Raw genomic sequence first — 19,502 nt, 5'->3', positions numbered from 1 at the left:
CCTTTTCCAAAACCCTGCACCTCATACTGTTTCATGCACGTGGAGAAGCCATGCTCTTTCCAGAGCGTGATTGGTCTAACGCCCTCTCCAGGAGAGTCTGCCATCCTAACTTTCTTGAAAAACAACTTCAGAACATGCCACACTCGTTCAGTTGCCTTCTCAGTTTGCTTGGCATCTCTGGCTTCTTCACCACATTGACTGCATCTTGCTCTTCCTTACAGATATATGGGTTCTGTGGACATGTTTCCTCTGTTACTTATAGACCTCTATCAAATGTACCGATTTTCCATTGTTTTTTCCTTCTCCTTTCTGGTTTCTGTCCTCCTGAAACAGCACCTCCTCCTCCATTACAGTTCAGCCTCTTGCTGAGAGTCCTTTTTCTTCCTCAAACTCTTGTCGTCCTTCCTCTATTTCATTTTCAGTTTTTGTAGCCTGAAAAAAGAGAAGTCCTTCTTTTGTTTCTTGTTTTTCTGTTTTCATTAGTTTGTCCTTTGTTTTAATCTTGTTTGTCTCTTTCATTTCAGGTGTTGAGACCGTTGTGGTAGACCACTGGAGGACTTCAGGGGAGTTGTCTTTCTCTTGTTGCAGTGTCCAAGTGCTGAAAACCTTATTCAATGCTTTTGATTGATTGGGTATAATTAAAAGTGGCTACCTTGGTCAGTGAACAATCTATGTATATTTATAAGTATTTTTCTGGCCCGCCACCCTGGAAATAGCAATAAGACATTGCAGTGTGCCTAACTGCCCCCTGAAGAGGGTGCAGCAAAAGGGACGCTGATTTAGTGATATTAATTGTGAAATTGGAAACTGTTGGAATGTCTGGATTTGTTCCTCAACCAAAGGTACTTATTTCACTGGGCCTATTAAAGATAGCATTGTGTCATCCACGAACACAGTCAGTTTAGAAGTATCCCTACTAATTTCGATCCTTTATTGCCAGTGTTATTTCTGATAGCATTAGTAAAAGACTCTAACATGAGTGCAAATATAAACAGAGACAATGGGCAACCCTGTCTGGTGCCTCTCTCAATAAAAGCAGACTGTGACATTGTGGCGTTCACTAATATCCTTAAAGTGGGTCTTTGATAGTTAGCAGTATCCAGCCACAAGAAACACAGTTCTTGTCCCAATCTATTTTAATCCTGCTTTGAAGTATGCCCAGTATACTCTGTCAAAAGGCATTCTGCATCAAAAACAAGAAAATTACATTTTTACTTTTTTTAAAAACAATTTGAGGATGTGGAGAAGTTTCTTGGTGTTTTTATTGCACTGCCATCCCAGGATAAAACCTGCTTGCACCATGTCAATTATGGCAGAGAGTACGAGGCCCAGTCTGACTACCATTATTCCTGTGAGGATCTTCACATCTATGCTGAACAGTGATGTGGGCCTGTAGAAGCCACATTGTGTAAGGTACTTCCCTGGCTTACAAATATATATCAACACTGCTTCCAGCATAGATTCCATAAGAAATTTCTTCTCCCCTACATATTGAGAGAAAGACACAGGCTCAAGGGTGCTAATTTGTAGCAATAAATTATATAAAAACCTTGCCAGGTACCCATCTGGGCCCGGTGCCTTCCCAGGTTTAGGTTTAGCATTGACCGAGATCTCTTCTTCTGCTGAATTGGGCTTATCTAAGGAGTGTCTCCAGTGGGTTGGGAGGGAGTAATTGAGATGAGTGTCTAGTTAGCGTGAGATATTCTCCAATCTCATGGGTTCCTTGGCATATAGAGTTTGGCAGAAGTATTGAAGGGTGTCTGCAATGACAGAATCTTCACAGGTGTCATCACCAGATGTACTATTTCTTTATCTATGGGAGCGCAACTGTGCAGCTAGAAGACGGTTCACTTATTAGCCTGGGACTAATAACTAGGCCAGGATGGAGTTTTTAGAGTCGACTCTGCAAAGAGATTTAAAAACTCTGCCGAGCTATGCGGAATTCCGTGGGTGGGCGGAGTTTCCCACCAAACGCAACAAGGAGTATGTCCTTGCGTTCAAAATCGTGAGTGAACAGCACCATGTGTTTTTTTTACACTTTATGGTGCTGGGCCTGTTTTAGAATCCTTCCTAATCTTTCCAATTCTCCACCCTCTCAATTACTCAACCCCTCATCTTTATTTATTGTATTAGTGTGTAGTTTTGTGTCTGTGTATTTTTTATTCTTTTCATTTTTTGTATGTTTCTTATGACTTTTGGTATTGCTGTTTATTTTTCCATTTGCTTCCTTATTTCTTCCTTCCTTACTTTTCCTGTTTCTTTTTTTTCCCAACCCAGCCCAACGGCAGAGCAGGGTGGTGACCAGGGGAGTGGCGGCACCAGCCTCCCTGAACAGCCAGCAGCAGCAACAGCCGCCTGCCTTGTGTATGGGGGCACCTCCAACAGCTACAGCCCCAGCCAATCTTTTGTGAGGCGGAGGTGGCAGCACAGTTTTTTTATGTGCAGCGCCACCTCCCCTCCATGCTGACAGCAGGAGGCAGGCCTGACAGCAGTTACCGCCTGTGGGAAAGTCAACTGCATTGATGAAGGGTATGCAGGTGTGTGCGGCACACCAGCCATGTCCAGCACACCACCCAGCAGCTGATGCACTACTGGGTGAATATCCTCAACCAGAAGCAGGACATGCTCAACCTGATAGAAGTCAAGATTCTGGGGCTCGTGAGTATTAATTATATTATTTGTTATGTTTGTGTTCTACAGTGCTATTGTTTTTCCTGAATAGCATACTGCTCATACTCAGAGGTACGTTTTGTTTAGTTTACGTTAAGAATATTATTATGTGATACAGTTTGAGTTAGGCAGGTGCTCGACGCTACCTAATCGTACTAGGCGCTCACTTTGGCTGATTATTTAATAAGCCAATGCAAGGCAGACTCCTCTATCCTCCTGTCACCATAGTGAATTAGTGATATCAGTGAGTTAGCATTGTCATTAACTTCCTTTATGTAGTTCATACAGTCCCAAGCAATTTCCCAGTGATGTATAGTACTAGTATGCACCGATACACTGCAAAAAAGGGAGACTTTGTTGGTCCATGAAGGGGTTTGAGAAATGAGAATATAATCAAAGATCATTCATTGCAATGCATTAGTTCCAAATGTTGTTTATTTACGGAAATTTAGAATAGGGGATTTAGGATTAGTATAGCCAACTCAACAGTAATCGATACTAGTTCCATATGCCATTTGATTTAGAAAAGTACAATGGCACTGGGGTTGCCTGTTATAATAATTTGGTAGAGATTAACTGTACCACAAATCTATTTTTTTATCTTCTTAATTTCTTACATCAGCACCCAAGGGCATCAAGAGGCTGAATGATGAGGCAAGTCAGGGAAGACCTGGGGAGGAGGCACCGACCACCAGCTCTCACCTCAGTAAGTCTTAATACTTATTGTTAGTATTTCCCTAACTTTAAACTCTGCCCACTATTATACTACTTTTAATTTTGCCCAGTTTATTTTCTAATGCTATCTCCTTTTTCCAACTCCCCTATCCAATTTTTGTTTAATTTCTGTAATCTCTGCATTATCTTTTTTTTCCTTATTTCATTTTTCTTTTTGTAGCTGACTTTTTCAGGACTGTACTACTCTGTAGTTTCCTTTTGCTTTGTTGGTAATCTCCCCCCCATATATCTTGTGGTACTGTAAGACTAAGAACATATTTTTGGTACGCTACTGTCTACTGTGAAGATTGCAGGCTCAAGTAAGCTAGTATTTTCAATAATATTTACCATGTACGTATTTTGAGAAGGCTTTCTTGTTGTTGCTCATGCTCTCACAATTAACAGGAGTGGCCATGGTCATGGACCACCCACCAAACCCCAGTGTTGTGCTGTGTAATTCCTTTGTACAGTATACCAACAGTTCCCATGATAGTGCAGCATAGCTAGAAAGTATGAGGTACCATTGCATTTGCCAACCAACACCATGGGCCTCATTATGAGTCTGGTGGGCGGCGGAGGCCGAATGCCAAACTCTTCCTGCCATAAGGCAGCCTGAACCCCGCTGGCCCTATCAGGAGTTCAACGCAGGGCTGGCAGGTGGAAATTGAGTTTCCGCCCATTGGCCCTGCAGTGAACAGGGCCTTAACATTGCAGCCAGCTTCGAATGGAGACAGCTGCAATGTGGCAGTGCGGCGGGTGCAGCAGCACCCGGCACACATTCCACTGCCTGTAATTCGGGCAGTGGAATGCACGACGGGGCTGTGCATTAGGGCCCCTGCACTGCCCATGCTTAGTGCATAGGCAGTGCAGGGGTCCCCGGGGCCCCCCTGAGGCCCCCATTCTGCCAGGCTTTCCATTCATTGTAAACCTCTATGGACAGGCTGGCAGATGGTGATTTGTAATCCCCAGGGCAGCGCTGCTTGCAGCACTGCCCTGGCGGATTACATTGCCGGGACCACCAGGCTGCAGGCTGGTGGTAGTCTGGTGGTGTCGGCAGTTGGACACAGCCACGGCCATAATGTCGCAGTCTGACTGCCACTTTGGTGGCGGTCTGACCGTGACCGTGACCTTGGGGGTCTGGTGACCGCCAGGGTCATAATGAGGCCCCATATGTTTTTCATTGACCATTATTATTCCACCCCTTCATTGTTCTTTAGTGGTTCACACTCATCATCATCATAGGATATAGCCCTGCCCCTCCGTTACAAAAGGTTTTTGGCTGATTTGACTACCTGGCTTTTCTAACATTGTGAACCAACAAAATGCTCAGAGTGATATTTTTGATAGAAGATACTGCAGTGCTACCTGAACTGTAGTGATGTATTGAGGTTGTATTTTATTTTTTATAAAAATTAAGGGAAGGCATATCTGGCATGTAAAAATGTATTAAAAAAATACTAAGCGCACAGAATGCCGCTGGCTCCAGTGCCGCTGCAGGAGGAGATTCGGTTGGAGTGGGAGAAGCCCGGGATGGGCGTTAGTAAGTTACATTGCTTGCATATTGACAATTGCTAATATACTCACTAGCTACAAGGGTGTCATCGTAACTCATGATCGTGAATCCCCAGCTTTATCAGCTACAGCGGTGGTTGATGTATGGTCTCTTTTACCTGCAACTCAATAATGCTCACATAGCGTATGCTAATAATGATGGCTTGATGGAAAAGTGAAAGAACGGAAGGTTAAAAGAAAAGGATGGGTAAAATGAGTGTAAGGAAAGGATGCATGGGTGGGTGAAACCATGCATGGGTGAGTATTGGGTAAATGGATGGATGGTTGAAAGGATGATTAAAAAAGGATGGATACTGAATGGATGGGTAATGGATTATAAATTTTGGTGAGACACTGGATGAGAGAAAGTAAATCTTAAATCATGGTGGCTATAGGGAAATATAGTAATAAGAATGAAAGGATGATTGAATAATTGCTTGGATGAATAAACAAGGGAGTTGTTTTAGAGAGAGGCATGCTGGTCACCTATGTCACTCACTTTTTTTTAGTTATCAAAGCTAGGGTTCAAAGTTCGGAGTACTTTAGTTTTTGTTCTAATGCCTTGACTCACTGTATTTGTTAAGCAAGGCAGATATAGATCCCACCCCTCATCATTCATCTACCCCCCTCCCTGCCCATGACATTTAACCACCCATGAATAAAGAAGTGCAATATGCTTTAATTCATGACTACAGTATTGGTTGCGCAATATGTGTCTGCTTCAGAGAATGCTGCATTTACAGTTTTCAATGCGCTGCAAACTGAACACACAAGGTGTGTTTCCGTTCACTCACTCTGTCACCTGTTAGTACTTCACTCCTTTATTCATTCTTAAGTTCTTCTGTCCGAACCTATCAAAACAACTGAAAAAATCCATTCATGGCATGTGCCACATTTGTATGGCCATGTGAAGTGATTCAAAAATATATTTCATTGTTTCCCATAACAGATTTATCTTATGCCTGTTCAGATTTTAACCTTTAGTCTTTTGTCTATTACAGTAACTGAATAAGCCAAAGCTTAGGCACATGATGAATCAATGATCAGTGACACCCTTCTATCACAAAAGCTCTACCTACCCACCCAATCCCTCTACCTTACCGTGTACTAGAGTAAGTCAAGTTTCCTTTCCTTACTCACCAGCAAATTAATTTGTTGGCAATAATTTGTGGTGGTGGGCAAAACCAGTGAGTAAAGTGGGACTAAATGCCTGATTTGATTTCAAGTTTGGCATAAGGGATACTTCAAGACAAACATGACAAATACAATCTATGTAGCCTGTTTTTCCCTGTAGTGCAGTGCATAGTTACCCCCACTATCTGCTTAGGGCAGACAGGATAATAATATCCACATTTCATATGTGACGTGTGTGTGGTAGTATGTTATTTATTATTCATCTGCCTCTTTGGAGTCAGGGTAGAAAGTGAAAGGCATTTGGAGAAAAGCAGAGCCATTAGAATTAAAAATAGGTTATTTTCAACTGCAACTGCCCCAGTTGAACACAGTAGCAAAGTACCTGAAGCACTGGCTAGCATGCTGCCATTAATTTAATACAACAACTTGTACTCTATTGTGCATAATGCCTTAGTCATAAATGAGAGGTAATTTATTTTTATTTTTCCACTCAAAGTGTCTGTTTCTAGAAAAGTCTTTAAAAGACAAAAAATCAAATCACTGTTTTTTTAAAAATCTGGTGTTAATCTACCTCAATTTCTTCTGCCAGACAGTCAGTGCTTTTTATGTGAGGCATGTGTGGGCAAACAAAGAAAATTGGCCCTCTGACTCTCCTATTCGTAATCACATTACATTCCAATGTCCCTAGGGGACCAGCAATGTACTGCTACTGTGCCACACACTACTTAATTTTAAACAAGTTTTTGCATAGAGCATTGTTTACAGTTTGTCTTTTTTCCTTTTTCTTTTCCTCAATATAGTTACTCCTGATGGTCTACCAGCACCACCCACCAGGTAGGAGATAGGGCCTGTCTGCAGCAGCAGAGGCTGGAGACTATCCAGGCAGAATACCGGCAGCGGAGTCCTGGAGGATGAAGACGCAGAACTAGCTGCCTCTTACCTGGGCCCCAGTTTACGATGTCAGCCTCAGCCTCCCTGGCATTAAATTGCCAGTGCTGCAGCCAGCTGTCAGGTGCTCTGACTTGAACAGTACCTGCCCCCTCCCACACTCTGATAGGGCATTGCTGGAGAACATCCTGAGGGATGAACAGTATGGATAGTCGGCTCGGTAGGACAGAGCAAAGGCTGGATCAGCTCTGGACCCAAATAGACAAACCTCTCTTCGAGCCCTTTTTTTCATTTTTTGTTTTGGTGGGAGGAACTTGTTGTGGGTGTAGAGGGTGGGAAGGGAGTTGGGACAGTTTTGTTTTCATTTTGGACTTTCATTGGCCTTTTGGGCATGGGGCCAGTTGTTTGGGGAGAGGAACGGTCCTGTTATGGGTGAAAAGGGTAGGTTTTCTTTTTGTAAACTATAAAACTGGATAATTCATTTTACTTCATTTGTGCCTCAAATGTTTATTTTGGTGTTTTAGTTTACACTGCTGGATTTTAGTGTAGCCTGTTTTGTTTTTAAATCTGCTTAAAAGGTGTATGCCATTTGCCTATGCCTATACCATTGTTCTACTGCCCTTTATAATTCTACTGACTCACTAGGGGATGATTGCCATTGCCCATTTTGCCTACAAAAACCTAGATACACCCAAACAACATCTTCTTCAATAGAAGTTAATTACTAACGAAATGAGTTATTTTCAATCCATAGTTCTTCTTTTGCCTAAATAGATGAAGCAAGGCCTGATACTTCAGTCTTCTTACTACAGGGCTTTCCCAAGGTGGCATCTTATCTTAAGAGGGTATTAGTAGTAGCAGGCTAGCAAACTAACAGGGAAGACACAAGGTACCACTCACAACTATACAACCCCCAACTGCAGGATTAATCAAAGGGTTAGCCATCACTGTCAACTAGACTGAAAGAAAACAAATCGTTAGTGGGTCATGTATTATGTCATAACTTTAGGAAGACTTAGACCAGACTAACACAATGACAACAAAGAAGACCTGATATGATAACAAAAACTAGCAATTTCAACTTCTTCTGAGCAATGGGGAGGAAGTATTTATTGAAAACTAAACTTAGGAAATCACATTTTTGTGTCAGTAGAAGTGGGCTCAGAGTCAGGAGTGGGTGGACAAGATTATGCATTTACTCAACACAAGGCCTTATTATTGATATGTTACTCAGCCTTATTGTTGATATGTTATTGTGGAATATTACTCAGGTAATAGGAAGTCATGCAGTGAGTTGGTGTCATTTTTACCACATCTGCCCCAGCAAGTGTGTGATTCATTTATGGTGCAACATTAAGTCACACCTCAATAAATCACACAGCCCGGAAGAACAAACAGTCCTTCTGCCCCTGAGAGACCCAAGTATATCTCTAAGTGTTATGTCTTTTAGGTTTGAAAAATACAAATTATGGAGTATTCAAGTTAACCCACTGAGTTCTAAAAATTATGATTATTAAATGGAAAATGATTCTGTATTGCCAAATTGGGCGGTGCATCTCCATTCATCTTGGAAAGTTTGTCACTCCTGTGTGCCCTAGCTGAACCTGTCAGGTAATTAAGCTGGAGTGTTGAGCTTTCACCAAGTTTTATTTGTGGCGGAGAGGACTAGGAGAAGACCTGCATTTTGAAAAACAGCAACTGCATTATAGGGCAAAGTGATGAGGGCAAAAGGAAGCAAGGTAAGCTTCATGAGGAGTCAGAAGTGTACCAAGAACTCTCAGAGGCAGAGCAAGAACATAAAGAGGAGTTCACGTTTGAGCCAATGCAGCAAGCGCACACTCAGCAGCATTTTTTAAATCAATGCACCTCTCTCCAGTCCACAGAGCTGAATGAGTACAATGCCTCAGAGTCTTCCCCATCATCATGGTTTCTCTTGGAAGTCAATAACTTTCTCTTCTAGCTATTCATATAGTCCCTCCCTTAATCGCTCCAGCCTCCTCGTCCTGATTCTGAGTAAATTTGTCCCAGTCCCAAACCAAGTGAGGTAGACCTGTGTAGTGCACTGCTGTTGAAGGACAAATAGAGAAACAGAATTGGGGGATTTTGTGTAGATTGCACAGATTTGTGTTTGGTAACTAAAGTGACTGGTCTGGTCTCTGAGGAACCAGAAAAAAGGAGTGGACCTGCAGGTAAATTTTGCTACATTAAAAAGACCAATTTCTTCCAGGAAAACATAATCACCTTTCATCCCCCAAACATTGCAAATCATCAAAATCAAGTTCACAAATGTGTTGAAGTCCCTCCCTGTCAGCCACCACATCCATCCTCAATCATCACTAACATTCGCTCAATATATCACCACTCATTTTGCAATAGTTATTAGTTACCTCTTCTAATCCAACCACAGTATTTGATACAAATATCGGGCCAGATGTGTCATCGTCCCTGTTTGCATTTCCTAAATAGGGATTTTTAAGAAATCACTATTTAAGAAATGCAAACTGGGGTGTATGAAAATTGCAATTCGGTAATAGCGATTTCCTAAAAGTCGCAATCGCTATTACCGAATTGCAATTAGGGAGGGGATTCTATTCATCCCTATGGGCCTATAGGCCCATAGGTGCAAATGGTTTTGCATTACCTAATTTGTGAATTCCTGTTAGGAATTCGCAAATAAGGTAATGCAAAACCCAGCGTGCTAGGGGCTTAAGACCCCCTTTGAAGCACCCCAACAAAAATATTTGTGGGCATGTGTGCGCTACATGTCATTTTTAAAATGCATTTATAATGCATTTTTCAAAATTGCACATATTGCATTTTCTAAATGCCCAGTTCGCATTTAGGAGATGCATGATACATGTGCTTTGGAAATCGCAAATAGGAATTCCCTATTTGCGATTTCCTATTTAGAGAATTGGAATTTGCGATTCCCTAAATGGTGTCACAATTTAAGGGAATCGCTATTTTAGCGATTCCCTGTAATTGCATTGCTAATGCCTTTCATAAATATTATAAGGCATTTTTTGCATTCGCAAACAGTCGAATTTTGTGATTCGCACCATTTGCGAATGCAAAATTGTTTGATACATCTGGACCAGTGTCTCTTGCTTGCTGGTAGTAACACATTGGGATTTGGCATTGGCACTGGAAGTCTTTCAATCAATTATCTTCTGGGGCAGTCTTGATGGGTGCACACATGTTCAACTCCAATCCAGCCATATATGTGACTATAAAATGGTGGGTCAGCATAAATCTGACTCACACATAATGTTCCACTAGCATTTATTGGAAAGAAAGAAAGAAAGAAAGAAAGAAAGAAAGAAAGAAAGAAAGAAAGAAAGAAAGAAAGAAAGAAAGAAAGAGGTTCAATGAGAAATAATTTAAAAGTTCTTTGGTGGCATTTGCATACTCAGTCTGGGTGAAACTAGCCAGCTGCACTGAACACACATTCCGCAGACACACTGGTTACAGGACAAGCCAGATACTTTATTGCCAGCCTGCTGAGTTGTGGCCATTGGTGAAGCTTCCCATACCAATAAGCCAATTGCTTTTGATCCACATACACCTCTTTTGGGTCATCCAGATGCTCCTGGAACATCCTATGAATAGTCATTGGTGCTGCCACTTACCCAACCTCCTAATCCTTTGCCTCTGCACTGGACTTAACACCTGCCACTTGAAACCAAGTCAATGCAGGGATCGAGTCTGATTCTTCTGATGATGTTGTTGCCAGTGTTTTTGTTGTTTGCGTTGGCTGCTGTGAGACAAGACTGCCCTCTCTAGAAGTTGAAGGCAGCACCCCAGAACTGCAGAGAGTAACTCTAAGTTCCAGCCATTTTTCTTCAAGTTCTCTGGCTTGCTAAAAAATTCAGCTCTTATATTTTGAAACATCTCCTTCAGAAAAATAAATACAAATGGGAAGAATTTTTCTGTAGCGTGGATCAAGTACGGTGGCACAGATGTACTCTTTTGACAAGATAATGTTATTTTGCAGCCTTGCATTAGAAGTCAAGCAAGTACTTTATGACATTGGACCAGAATACATCAACCGCAGACTCAACTTCTACACACCCACCAGACAGCTTCCCTCTGCCAACCTCGCCGACACCCTACGTATCTGGAAGACGACAGCCCGAGGAAGATTCTTCCCACACTTCTCCACCAAGACCTGGAACTCCCTCACCATCCACCTCAGAAAGATCTCCCACAATATCACAATTCAGGAAAGACCTAAAAACATGGCTCTTTGACTGATCCCCAGCTGATCCTCGATGACTGTTCCCTTGCAGCCCACCCCCCAGCGCTTTGAGACCCTAGTGGGTGACTAGTCGCATTTTACAAATTTGCTGATTGAGTGATTGATTGAAGCAATAGCTTGTGCTCTCAATTAAGGCACGCGCTTCCGGATTTTTATTCACACCTTTGAGTGCAAACTCTCCCAACACCTTATTTAGCTGCTCCTGTAGCAGATGCAACAGCGGGATATCCTGACCCATCATAATGCCTTCCTTGCTAACGTTCAACGTGAAAACCTCAACAGGGAGCAGCATCTGTGTCAGGCATTGATCTGTCTGTACTGCTGAAACGGATGTTGCAACATATAATAGTTTGAGTTCCAGCGTGTTGGCACCTCCTGTATCAGGGCTTTAACTGGTACTTTATTAGCACTCTGAATAATGTGCAACATCTTCTTGGATTTAAAGGAATGGCTGCAATATTGCTAAATTCATCTGCAGGTGTTAAGTATGTTGCTGACTAGGGCCCATATTAATGAAAAATGATGCATAACTGCACTAGCGCAGTTGTGCATCAAAAACATTTCCGTCGGCTAACGCCATTCCTTAGCACCATCCATGTGCCATATTTAAAAAATTATGCAATATGGCGCTAAAAAAAGGTTAGAGTAAAAAAAATTATGCTAACCATTGAGACATGCTAGAAAGAAAAACAACTCTAATGCTGCAACTTTGGCGTTTCGCAATACGTTTTAGATCCCTATTTAGCAGCATTAGCATAAAAAAGAGCACGAGCAAGAAAATAAAATAGGGAGACAAGATGGAGAATGCAGCCCAGGAGAGACCCCCGAGAGGTCCCAATGAGCCCAGTACGAACCGGGAATGACAAGCAAAGTCCCAGGAGAAGGAAGAAGGAGAAAATGAAACAACAGTGTTGCTTTAACCCCTTCTATGCCGGGGATATAATGGTTACATCCACCGGCACAGTGCTCCTCTGCCGAGGAAGTAACCATTACTAGCGCTCCCTCTGTGGGCTTCCCTCCCACCCCCGCAAGGCAGAGATGGTAGGGGATGCCCTTCTCCTTCCACCCCGACCCCCCTGACCCCCCCAGTGATGTCTGATGACATCAGCTCGCATTCGCATGCTGACCTCATCAGAGGCCACATCTCCACTGCGCTGGAAGCTCAGCTTCCAGCTTGATCTCTTCGGATAATGTGATGGGGGCCTGAGAGGCTTCAAAGGGAAGGAAACAAATTTCCTCCCCTTTGAAGTCTCTCAGAGCATTTCAGAAGCCGGATTGTGAGGCAACACTAAGGATAAGCTGGCATAAGGGGAGCGTCCCCTGGGGGCAGATCAGCCTATTGTTATTAGGCCGATCTGCCCCCAGGGAGGCAGAAACCACTAGGCGCCAGGGATCATTTTTTTTCTATTTTTTTTGTTTTTATGTTTTTTCAGAGGTGGAGAGCGACCCCTTAGGCAAGGGTCACTCCCCTAGGGGGAAAATTATATATAGGCCATTTTTGACCCCATTGGGGGCAGATCGGCCTATTTTTATGAGGCCAGTCTGCCCCCAAGGGGGGCAGAAACCACTAGACACCAGGGAGTTTTTTTTATGGCGAAGTCACGGAAGGGGAGCGACCCCTTAGGCAAGGGTCGCTTCCCGGGGGGGTCAAATTTATTTTAGGCCATTTCTGCCCCCCGGGCAGATCGGCCTATTGTTATTAGGCTGATCTGCCCCCAGGGGGGGCAGAAACCACTAGGCGCCAGGGATCATTATTTTTTTTGTTTTTTCAGAGGTGGGGAGAGACCCCTTAGGCAAGGGTCGCTCTCCTAGGGGGCAAATTATATATAGGCCATTTCTGCCCCCCTTGCGAGCAGATCGGCCTATTTTTATAAGGCCAAACAACTAGGAACTGGGGATTTTCTTTATGGTGAATTCACGGAAGGCAAAGGCCGCTCTCCTGGGGGGGAATTTATTTTAAGGCCATTTCTGCCCCCACGGGGGAAGATCAGCCTATCGTTATTAGGCTGATCTGGCCCCAGGGGAGGCAGAAACCTCTAGGCATCAGGGATCATTTTGTTTTTGTTTGTTGTTTTTTGTTTGGTTTTTAGAGGTGGGGAGCAACCCCTTAGGCAAGGGTCGCTCCCCTAGGGGGAAAATTGTATTTAGACCATTTCTGCCACCCTTGGGGGCAAATCGGCTGATTTTTGTGAGGCGGGCAGAAACCACTTGGCACCGGGGATTTTTTTTTGCGCCAATTTCACCCAAGGGGAGTGACCCCTTAGGCAAGGGTCGCTCCGGGGGGGGGGATCAAATTTATTTTAGGCCATTTAAGTCCCCGGGGGGAAGTTCAGCCTATTGTTATTGGCCGATCTGCCCCTGGGGGGGTCAGAAACCTCTAGGCTCAAGGGATCATTTTTTTGTTTTTTATTAGTTTTTTAGAGGTGTGGAGTGACCCCTTAGGCAAGGGTTACTCCCCTGGGGGGGAAATTGTATTTAGACCATTTCTGCCCCCCTTGGGGGCACATCAGCCGATTTTTGTTAGGCCAATCTGCCCCCAAGGGGGCAGAAACCACTAGGCACCAGGGATTTTTTTTTTTGCGCCAATTTCACGCAAGGGAGCGACCCCTTAGGCAAGAGTCACTCCCCTGGGGGGGGCATATTTATTTTAGGCCATTTCTGCTCCCCTTGTGGGCAGATCGGCATATTTCTATTAGGCCGATCTGCCCCCAATGGGGGCAGAAACCACTAGACACCAGGGTTTTTTTTGTGCACCAATTTCACACTAGGGGAGCGACCCCTTAGGCAAGGGTCGCTCCCCTGGGGGGGCAAAATAATTTTTTGCCATTTCTGCTCCCCTTGGGGGCAGATCAGCGTATTTCTATTAGGCCGATCTGCTCCTGGGGGCAGAAACCACTTAGGCACCAGGGATTGGTGTGTGCGTATGTGTGTTTTTTCTTTAGGTGGGCAGCCCCTTGGGTAAGGGTCGTTCCCCATGGGGGCACTTTACTGTTGGCCATATCTGCCCCCCTTGCCTATTTTTGGAAGGCCCATCTGCCCCCAAGTGGCGGCAGAAAGCCCACCGGAGACCAGGGAAGTTTTTTATTTTCCAAAATAAGAGGGTGAGGGTATGGCTATACCCCCACCCCAAATAAATGGGGCCAAAGTTGTTCTGCCCACCAGTGGGCAGATGGAGCAATTACCCCTGATCCACACCCTGGGGGTAGAAAGTCTACTAGATGCCAGGGAACTAAAAAAAATAGTGGGGTGGTGGCTACCAAACAGTATGGGCCTGGTTATGCCCCCACCCCAGCTGAAGCTTTCAGCTCTCTCCTGCACACTAAAACATCTTATCCCATTGCAAGCAAGAAGACATTTGATCATTTTGGGTTTTGGTTTTACATTTGCGCCATGAGAGCTTGGCTAACTCTCAAAATCGTCCCACTTGGAATGGTGAGGGCTACACTTTATAGACTTTGGGACGCTGCCATGTAGAAAAATCCACAAGACCTAGACACATCCGTAATCTAAACATCTGGGTGATTCCAGGGTGGTGTATTTTACAGGCACCCAGCACCATTTTCTTACCCACAATGCCCTGCAAACCTCCAACTGTGCTGGAAATCACTTTTCCCCCACATTTTTGTGATGGAACCTTCCGGAATCTGCAATAATCCACAAAATTCCTACCACCCAGCATGTCTCATCTATACCGATGGAAATTCTGCTGCACTTGTCAGCCTAAATTTTTTTTTTTTCAAACTGCCCTTTTAGACCTGCTTTGGTTCCCCCTCAATTTTGACATGTTTTTGGCTCTTCCCTGTAACAAGCACTTGGCCTACCTACACTAATGAGGTATAATTTTTACCGGGAGACTGAGGGGAACGTTGGGTGGTATGAAATTTGTCCCAGTGCGGTGATCCCACACAGAAATGTGGGAAAAATTTGATTTTTTAGCTAAATTTGAGGTTTGCTGAGGATTCTGGGTAAGAAAACATTGGGGGATCCACACAAGTCACACCTCTCTGGACTCCCTCAGGTGTCTAGTTTTCAGAAATATCTGGGTTTGGTAGGTTGCCCTAGATGGCTGCTGAGCCCAGGACCAAAAACGCAGGTCTCCCCACTCAAAAACAGGCAGTTTTGTATTTGATAATTGTGATGTGTCCAGATAGTGTTTTGGGGCATTTCCTTTCGTGAGCAGTAGGCCTACCCATACAAGTGAGGTACCATTTTTATCGGGAGACTTGGGGGACTGCTGGGTGGAAGGAAATTTGTGGCTTCTCTCTGATTTCAGAACTTTCTGTCACCGAAATGAGAGGAAAAAAGGGTTTTTTTTGGCCAAATTTTGAGGTTTGGAAAGGATTCTGGGTAACAAAACCTGGCCAGAGCCCCACAAGTCACCCATCTTGGATTCCCCTAGGCGTTTATTTTTCAAAACTGCACAGGTTTGCTAGGTTTCCGTAGGTGCTGGCTGACCGAGAGGCCAAAATCCACAGCTAGACACTTTGCAAAAAAATGCTCTGTTTTCTTTGTGAAAATGTGATGTGTCCACGTTGTGTTTTGGGGCATTTCCTGTCGCAGGCGCTAGGCCTACCCCCACAAGTGAGGTGCCATTTTTATTGGGAGACTTGGGGGAACACTGGGTGGAACGAAATTTGTGGGTCCTCTCAGATTCCAGAACTTTCTGTCACGGAAATGAGAGGAAAAGGTTTTTTTTTTGGCCACATTTTGAGGTTTGCAAAGGATTGTGGGTAACAGAACCTGGTCAGAGCCCCACAAGTCACCCCATCCTGAATTCCCCTCGGTGTCTAGTTTTCAAAACTGCCCATGTTTGCTAGGTTTCACCAGGTGCAGGCTGAGCTAGAGGCCAAAATCCACAGTTAGGCACTTTGCAAAAAACAGCTCTGTTTTCTATGTGAAAATGTGATGTGTCCACGTTGTGTTTTGGGGCATTTCCTGTTGTGGGCGCTAGGCCTACCCACGCATGTGAGGTACAATTTTTATCGGGAGATTTGGGGGAACACAGAATAGCAAAACAACTGTTATTGCCCCTTATCTTTCTCTACATTTTTTTCCTTCCAAATGTAAGACAATATGTAAAAAAAGACGTCTATTTGAGAAATGCCCTGTAATTCACATCTCCCTCTAGCGTGTAAGGGACAGGGAAGTGTTTTATAATAAAACAGCTGATGTTCTGAGAGAATGTCCCTACGTAAGGATGTGTGTATTCCACGAATATCGGAGACTAAACTTATACCACGTTCACCGGCAACCTATCCTGCTGCAGCCTTGGAAGAGGTACAGAGTGAGCAAGAATGTCTTGTTTGAGAACAGAGTGCTGGCCTAGGCAAAACAGTTAGATAGATAGAAAATAAAACAAGACTGTAAAAGTGGCTATTGTAAAAATATTAAAATTAAGCCAAATAAAATATATCTAGGTTAAAGTGCACAGCGGCAGGCCTAGCATGCTAAAATAAGATGCATGGAGCTATAGCTAAAATGGCTACACAACAGTATGGGCCCCCCCTTAATTCAGAGATGTGCAAATAACCCCTTCTTCTCATGACCTTATCTTGTGGCCATTTTGGAAATACAAAGGTTTTCTTGATTCCTATTTTTCACTTTTTATATTCCAGCAAATGAATTGCTGTATACCCAGTATAGAATGAAAACCCATTGCAAGGTGCAGCTCATTTATTGGCTCTGGGTACCTAGGGTTCTTGATGAACCTACAAGCCCTATATATCCGCGCAACCAGAGGAGTCCAGCTGATGTAACGGTATATTGGTTTAAAAAATCTGACATGGCAGGAAAAAGTTACAGAGTAAAATGTGTAGAAAAATGGCTGTTTTTTCACCTCAATTTCAATATTCTTTCATTTCAGCTGTTGTATTCTGTAGGAAACACTTCTAGGATCTACACAAATGACCCCTTGCTGAATTCAGAATGTTATCTACTTTTCAGAAGTGTTTAGCTTTCTGGTATCCAACATTGGTTCTGCACCCATTTCTGTCACTAACTGGAAGGAGGCTGAAAGCACAAACAATAGTAAAAATGGGGTATGTCCCAGTAAAATGCCACAATTGTGTTGAAGAATTGGGTTTTCTAATTCAGGCCTGCCTGTTCCTGAGAGCTGGGAAGATGGTGATTTTACCACCGCAAACCCTTTGTTGATGCCATATTGAGGGAAATAACACAAGCCTTCTTCTGCAGCCCTTATTTCCTTTTTTTTTTTTAAATTACATTTTTGCTGTATTTTGGCTAATGTTTTGGTCTCCTTCAGGGGAACCCACAAAGTCTGGGTATTTCTAGAATCCCTAGGATGTTGGGAAAAAAGGACGCAACTTTGGTATGGGTAGCTTATGTGGAGAAAAAGTTATGAGGGCCTAAGCGCAAACTGCCCCAAATAGCCAAAAAAAGGGCTTGGCACAGGAGGGGAAACGGTCTGGCAGCGAAGGGGTTAATAAGGAGGAGAATTATATCTTGGTCAGAGAGGTGACACCAACAACAGATCTTCATCACCTCCAAATTGCCAATAGATAGGAAAGAGGCTATATGGCAGGCAACAGTAGATAAAGTCAACAGTGTGGCAGAGGTGAAAAGGACTGTCACTGGTTGTAAGAAGTGCTGGCATGATTGCAGGCACAGAACTAAAGAGAAATTGGCCAGGAACCGAAATGCAGCACTGCATACTGGTGGTGATAGTCCCGCACCCCAGGAGGACCTGGATGACCTAGAGGAGATTGTAGCAGCAGTTATCCCAGAGTAGCTGGTCACCAGAGTCGCAGGTCAGCACAGACTACAAAGACCTACCACAAATTCACAGTAAGCTGCAGTGGGGGACTATCTGGAAATTTCCAAATGGCAGAAGGGGGAGGCATATAGGACACACTGAATGCATGCAAAATTGTTGCATTGGGACACAGAGGCCCATATTTATAGGAAAATGATGGTGCATGATGCAGTGCCAAAATTGACAGTGCCAAACTCCATTTTCACAACGCCGGGATGCACTGTATTTATCTGATTATGGCACACCCCCTGTGTTGTCCCCTGCGCTGGCACTAAATTTAGCTGCCAGCGCCATTGGAGGCATTCTTGCACCAACGTACAAGGATGCCTGCGTTGAGGGGTGTGATTGTTTATGTGCAGGAAGAAGCCCTATCCCGCACATAAACAATCACTAATGGCGATTTGTCACTTCTGTGTGTGGTGCAGAATGCAGCACACACAGAAGTGCCAAAGCGTCATTTTCAAATTACTGTTTATGTGCAGGAAGGGACACCTTCCCCCAGATAAAAAATCATGCAGAATGCAGCATGCATAGAAAAAGCAAAAAATGAGGAGGAATAAAAGTATTTCTCCTCGTTGTGCTACCCCTGGATGATGTTAGATTTTGGCACTGCCTCAGGTTTATGAAAACTCGTAAATCTGAGGCAGCATCAAAATGCAATGGGTGTTGCTGTGGCACACCCACAGCAATGCCGATTGCACGCCCCTTCCACATAAAGGGCTGTGTGCGAAGGGCTCATATTTACAAAGTGGCGTTAATGCCACCTTGCATATACGGCGCAGGGCATAGTGCCACTGGAGGGTCACAAAAAGTGATGCTCTGGTGGCGCTAGGGGCTCTTAAAAATGCCTCATAGTGCCAGAATCAAAAGGCCCTATCGCCACCGAAGCTTCACTTTTAGTGAAGCTCTGGTGGTGCTATGCACGCCACCATATTCACAACGTGATGTTAAGCCACTTTTTGTGGCTGAACACCACCCTGCAAATATGGCCTCTGCACATGCAGCACCTTGCCCGGAAGGTGCGTACAATTGGTGTCGCTGTGGTCGTGCCACAACAACACACATTACATATTTTTGTTGCCCCTGATTTAAGACTTTATGTAAACCTGAGGCTGCAACTAAATCCAACACACCCCCAGGGGTGGTGTTAGAATGGCACAACAAGGAGAAATACTTACCTTTCTCCTCTTGTTATTGCTGTTCCTATGGATGCTGCATCCTACAGCACACATAGAAAGTACAAATGCCCGGAAACAATTGTATGTATTGCAGGACGTGTCCCTTTCTCCCCAGAAACAATCTCCCGCCAGCGCAGCTATCCTTGCTCCATGGCACAAGGTTGTGAGTTTTGGCACTCAGCAGCAAATATTGCACTGATGCAGGGGCCAACACTGACCTGCACCATATACGCTTTAAAACGGTGCATCCAAGTGTATTGAAAATGATTGTGTGGCACTGCAAAAAGTCATCAAACGTTGCGCTCCGTCATTTTCCCTGAAACCTGGGCAATAATGG

This window comes from Pleurodeles waltl, chromosome 11 (assembly GCF_031143425.1).
Source record: "Pleurodeles waltl isolate 20211129_DDA chromosome 11, aPleWal1.hap1.20221129, whole genome shotgun sequence".
NCBI lineage: Eukaryota > Metazoa > Chordata > Amphibia > Caudata > Salamandridae > Pleurodeles > Pleurodeles waltl.
Note: the sequence above shows the minus strand (reverse complement) of the source record.